General features: G+C 31.7%; 1 protein-coding gene across 4 annotated transcripts in view; it reads right to left on the reverse strand.

The window, feature by feature from the left end:
* Positions 1-6,079: 6,079 nt before the first annotated feature.
* The window catches only part of NOVA1 (NOVA alternative splicing regulator 1), a 143,237-nt gene continuing 142,792 nt past the window's right edge, over positions 6,080-6,524 (reverse strand). For all 4 annotated transcript variants that reach the window (XM_027709289.1, XM_027709282.1, XM_027709275.1 and 1 more), the window contains one exon: positions 6,080-6,524. This exon is cut by the window's right edge and continues 4,271 nt beyond it. The gene's annotated coding sequence lies outside the window, so the exon portion shown is untranslated.

The following is a 6,524-nucleotide window of genomic DNA, read 5'->3' on the forward strand; positions in this document are numbered from 1 at the left end:
TTCTGATGAAACAAAAGTGTGTCAAAATTACCATTCATTAAGTTTGAAATATCTGTGGGTGGGAGGTGGGGTGGGGGTGGACAGGGACATGACATTTTGGCTTTTATATAATTATATGCAGTCAAGGAAAGTGTCCTCTGCAAAAACCATAAACATATATGTTCATATAAACACACACATTGGAAAAAAATGCTACTGGTTTTTTCCCTACTGTACAGCTCACAAAGCTGTGTGGTATTTTACTGGGCTAAGTGTGCTTGCTCTATCTATCAGATAAGATACATAAGCCTGTCTGTAAAAATTTAGTAACACAGGACATATTTGATTTTTTGTTTACTTTCTGTGTCCCCTTATATCCACTTTGATATTAAGCAAATGTGTTTTGAGAACATTGAGAAATGGATAGGTAGTTTGAAGACACACGTAACTGTATTTCTTCAAATAAAAAGGTAAGTATTAGCCAACCAGGTAATTGCATTTTTCACAAAACATTTTTATAAATGATGCAACCTTGCAAACTCGCCTTTTTCATATTAAATAACTTCTTTTTCTTTCAGATATTGAAAATGGAAACCACAAATTAGACCAATCAGTTTAGCTCATGCTAAAGGCAAAAGAATTGGCAATGATATCATTCCAGAACAATTAGGACTACATATGCCATATGCATTCAATGTTTTAACAATATTATAGGAACATTTTTAGGACACACCCATATTAATTTTTCTTTATTTTGAAGGAATAAAATATGAAATGCAGTATTGGATGAATCCACAGTAGGAGAATACTTATAAAAAACATGACTGCAAATGTCCTTTATTGCTGTTGATAACTGAATAACTATCTTTGGAAGAGATGGAAGTGGAGTTTTATAGAAGAAAAATCAACAGGTATTGCTCAGTGAATTTTATATGCATGGTATTTAGGATAAACATGTCTAAACTGAAATAGCAACCCTTTCTTAAATGTTTTTAACAAAAAGCCTAGTAATCATATTGTTAATTTATTACAGTATTTTTTTATTCTGGAAAATCTTTCTTTTCTGGAACATGCCCTCCTATATAAATAAAGTAAACTGTTTTTATTAAAGTCTTACCCCTGGTATCTCTATCTAAGGTTTAACCTAGTGAGGAATGTCCATCTATTAACATTGAACTTTGAACAGGATTGTTGACACAGTGAATAATTCCAATTAGCGAATAATTCCAATTAGTAATTCCCACTTTAGGTATTGATAAAAGTAGACTAAACTTCAGCAATACTGGTTCAATTTAACAAAACAAAACCTCACTGTTGCTTGAAGTCATAGTTTTCTTGCCAGTGCTTTCACTTGAACAAGTCTCCACTGATTTCATCGGAGGTCAAAAAAAGCCAAAGCTGGGAAATTTAAAGACCCTTAGCACCCTTTGATAATTTTTCTGTAAAATCTTTTTCTCCTCGAAGAAAATGTCTTCAGTCTGGGAAAATAAGAACACCATAAATATTTCTTCCAGCTATTATATTTATAGAGTTGTTCACTTAGGCTGGAATCAGTAGCTTCATTTGTTAGTGGTTTCTACATTCATTTTGGTCACCACTACAGAGTAGTTTAGTGCTTTCAAAACTGAGATTCTCCACCAAACCACAACAAGCTTTTGGTTAGCCTGTGAATAATATTATTGACTGACAGGTAAATCTGCAGATAGAAGTGATATACTTGCCTATATGTAGGCAAATTTGGACTGCTGAATCACTGTTGGGTCCACTTCTATAACCATTTGAGCTTGTTTAAACATATGAATATTTGTATATGGAAATATGCAGGTTTCGTTAAAATTAGAAGTAAATGTTTTCCATCAGGAGTTCTGTTTGAACATAATGTAGTCAAATGCTTATAGCAAAAGGGCAGATGTCAAAACCCTACTAGGCCCACTGATGTTGAGAGCAAAAAATAATCCAATTTCTAACTTAAAATTATACTCAGTGATGACAGTCCATTACTTGTCTTGATGATCTTCAGTAATGATAAAATTAATGCATTAGTCACATGCAATCAATTTGGCTCCTAGTAAGTCCTGCAGTCTGATTAGGAATGGCCCTCATTTCAAAATGTTCTCTTCTTTTCATTGTACAGCAAGTGATGTCAATTGATTGGGCAGAAAAAAATGAACTGAATTTCAAAGGGGAAATTGATTATAGCAAGACATCTGAAAACACTTTTTTTACCAGAATACATTTCTGTAAGGTTTGAACTTATTGATAGGTTATAAATAAAAATTCCATGAAAATACACTTTTCTTTGAAGCATTATAATAAAAAGTAAAATAGTTTCTTCTTTTTGTAAACCTACCTCTATGACATACTTTTAGAGTCCTGTGGCTTCTATAAAATCACACCGTTACTGCTTTTTCCTCTACATCTCAGAGTCTGCAACTGCTCATGTTTAGATGTGTGTGGTAATATTAAGTTTGAAAACAATATATCAGGACACTGAATATTTTAGCTCAAATGAAGGTAAAATGCAAATTAAAACAGTTTATATAAATTGGATGCAAATTATTTAGTACTTCTAGCTATACTTAGGCTTATAGATATGTGTACAATTAAATAGTTCCCACAAACAGGCACAAGGGCTAGCAGACAATATTGCTGATATTTCCATCAACTGTCATGTAAAAAGAGGCTCTCAAATATGACCTTTTCCTGCTTACATTTTACGTTTTCGAGCTCAAAAATACTCAAAGCTCCAATCTGACTTTAAAATTAGCAAGCACAGTAGAAACTGAAATGTTTCAATGATGTATGTTACATCCTCTAGGTGCTGAAAGAGGAATAATATATTGTGCCAAGAATAGCTGCTGCCAGGTAAAGCTATTACAAAATTTCACCGGGCTTCAAAAAGCTTGGAATGTGACACATTGCCAAGTGAGCTTTTAGAAAAGAAAACAAGCAATTGATTTTAAAGTGATGTTTACTTTGTAAAAATACATTATATTAAAAATATTAGTCTTAATTCCACCTCACTTTATTAACAGCTCATATTAGTAAAAAATAGTGAAAAATCATATAAATAATTAGGGAAATATATTGAAAAAATGAGATAAACTTAATATTGCTTCAAAGATACTGATAAGAAACCTGATTATCTTGTTATACTTGCTTAAGTATATCTTTGTCATCATAATATCTTTAGTAACACGAAGACTTCTTGGATACCTTGCAGCATTGAATGCAACATCAACAAAGATAATACTGTAATTTTACTTATATTAATTTATGTATCTCGATTACAAGCTAGCATCCTCTGAAATATAGTGAGAGCTTTGAAAACATCCTACTTTTTTGCATATGTTTTTATAGTTAAATATTTTCAAGTTATAAATTCATAACATTATTATTAAAATAACAAGAACTTATCAAAATTCACTTTCTTTTTGAGTAGTTGCATAATGTAGGTTTTGATTTTATTCTAACTACTGACTTTTAGTTCAACTTTTAGTTGAATTCCAATGACATCAAAACCAATTCAGTAGTCCAACAGAACCTTTTCTGTAGTATTTTTACTGATTATTTAACAATAACTAAATGCTGCAAAGGGTCTAAAAAAGAAGCTAATATGCAAAAATTGAGTATAAGGATTTCAAATTAACAGGACGAGAAGGGAATACAGCTAATACAAAATAATCATAGGAACATTTTGTGAGAAAATTCACTCTAAAATATAAAATGCTATGAAACCTTGGACCATGTTATTGATATGCAGGGCACAATATTAACTGTGATGGTCACATAATCATACCCTTGGAGTGCCATAAGTCCTCATGATAAGCCTACTGGCTGGAAATATTTTGCACAAAGGAAGAGAGACACCTCCAGAAGGGATAATAAAGATGATTAATCTGGCAGACAAACTACAGAGTGGTAGGCTTCAACAGCTTCATGTGACTCTAAAACTGCCTCGCTGATTTAGGATAATAACTATCCGCTTAGCACCTTTCCTTTACCAAGAAAGGATAACAGTTAATACACCACAAACAGAATCAATATTAAAGAATGGTTTAATATACAGAAAGTCATACAAATTATCACTGCTTGAAGTGCCATATGAGGCCACCAACAACAACCAGAAATGGATTAGATGTTTCCTCAACCAAATGATAAATTAATTCAGAGCAGTGTTAGGATATCCAGAATTTTAAATAGCAAATATTTTAAAACAAAATGCAGCATGAAACAGAAACAGCAAACATAATTATACCATTCTGTGGAGGAAAAAAATGGATCTCCATTTTCAGAGTTAGCTACCAATTGGCTTTTATATGGCATTATACCCTTCTGACACTTAGGGTACTCTTCTTGTGTGATCAGGCAGATGTCCTGAAATTAAATTACAAAAAGAAAGACAAAACAATGGAACTCGGCCTTTTTCTTTGCCCGAGAAGGTTTGTTTCACATATATTGGTGACTATCATGGCAGCTTTTGGTACCTTGATTAAGCATCTTAAAACCTACATCACTTATTTCTTTTTAATGTTATTCTTGTATTCAGAATATGAATTGCTAAATTTTAAATCATTGCCACGAATGTGGCATTCTCAGAGATGAGTATAGGACAAGTGAGTTGAATTTAACCAGTGTATGTGAGACATCCTTCTGCTTTCCTGTATTCTGTTGTGTCCTTGCATAGGAATGAAACAGACTACTTTTTCATCCTTCTAGACGGTAATCAACTCACATTTGCATTTTTAAAAAATTTATAGAATTGTAATAAATACATAGACCTACCTTTGTTATTTCCCACTATCATCCTCTATTAGTTTTCATGAAACACATTTTTTCATAAAATGAAAAGGCAAAACAGGTGTTAGATTATTTATGTCTGACAAATTCATATCATTTAAATAATTAAAACTAATTTGTGTTGAGAGCTACAGTTGCATTTTTATTAGAGAAACAAGTACAAATAGGCATCACTACAGAGCTGTTTATTCAATAATGAGATTAAATGAAATGGATTTCGTAGTCTCAATTCTTTGATTAATGTGGCAATTGGAACTCTAACTTCTGTGCCCTAACAATGTGGAAACAGCTGCTTACCACTATAATTCTGTAAAACTTTTTTATTTAAAGCTACACATTTTAAATTATCCCTAAAAATATATTGTAAGCAAAATACTGAATGCTTTCGGTTTAAACAATATTTGCATTATAAACCTGACATTAGTCTGCTTTTTAATTTAATCACAAAAAAAAGAAAATTTCATTTACAAATAACAGTATTTGTGTTTACATGTAATGTAAACCTTTCTGCATATCTTTTTGCTTATACAATATAGAGGTTATTGTATTAATCTGTATAGAAAAAATACTGTACTTTTAAAATAATAATAATAAATTGAATTAATTTGTCTACAATAGATAAGTACAATTTTAAGAGAAAAATATATGAATACAGCTACAAGCAGAATGTGCTGTGTATAAAATTGTCTGCCAAGAACAGTTAAAGCAGCACAGTACTTACCCTTTGAACAAAAGGCATCAACATATAATTGCAAGAAATTATTATATTCTATGAAATTTTTAAGGGAAAAACAAAGATGCAAAGCTTCTAGGAGCAACATATTTATACAACTATAATAGAGCATATTGTTCTCCTGTTCACAAAATTTTTTTCAGTCATTTTTAGTAAAGATGCAGCATATTATATGTACAGGGACTGCATTGCACCAGATAGGGACATGCTAAGCCATGTTATTCTTGCATTTAAAAGATACCATTTGAATCTATCACTTATAGAATAAACCAGTCTCAGTTTGTGAATCTGAGGTAAACAGTAGCCCTCAATCCATTCAATATCCACATAAAAGCATTTAAAATTTTGAGTATGTAGACATCTCATCTCAAGTGAAACAGACATTTAGGAGTCAGTAGATGGACTGAAGAGTGTCCAGACAGAAATGTGTGAGCATTATCAATAAGCATATAGTAATTTGCACGACCCATCCTTAATTTCTTAATGATACTATGACATAGGGATTCAATTCACTGTAAAATTACTAAAATCTACCAATTTTAATGCTTTCAGACTGTTTATTTTTTTTCCAATAGAAAAATAAATCTCATACATTTGAAGAGGTACACAAAAAGACTGGGATAAAATTGATCAGATTTCTTGATAGCACCATTTACACATTCTTTAAAGTAAACATTAATATGCACTTTCTTAGAAAGCGATATAAATATATATATATATATAAATACAGGACGTGCTAACCTCTGTTAACCATCTGAATGTGATGGAATAATCTAATTCTACTGTGCAGGTAGGCTTGTGCATGGTGGTGTGGCAATATAATTTTAAAAGTTTGTTACAGATGTGATGGGAAGCTGGAAGGAGTCGAATAAGCAGAAAAAAGAGCTTAGATCTACTGTAAGCAATGAGTCGGAATGAGCCGTTAAAGGTTAGAATTTATCTTTGTTTCTGATCATTCAATGAGAAAAATGACTTCCACAGAAATAGATACCTTAAAACTGCTTGGGGAAAG

Source organism: Neopelma chrysocephalum, unplaced genomic scaffold (genome assembly GCF_003984885.1).
Source record: "Neopelma chrysocephalum unplaced genomic scaffold, ASM398488v2 Primary Assembly neopelma1_24, whole genome shotgun sequence".
NCBI classification, from domain to species: Eukaryota; Metazoa; Chordata; class Aves; order Passeriformes; family Pipridae; genus Neopelma; species Neopelma chrysocephalum.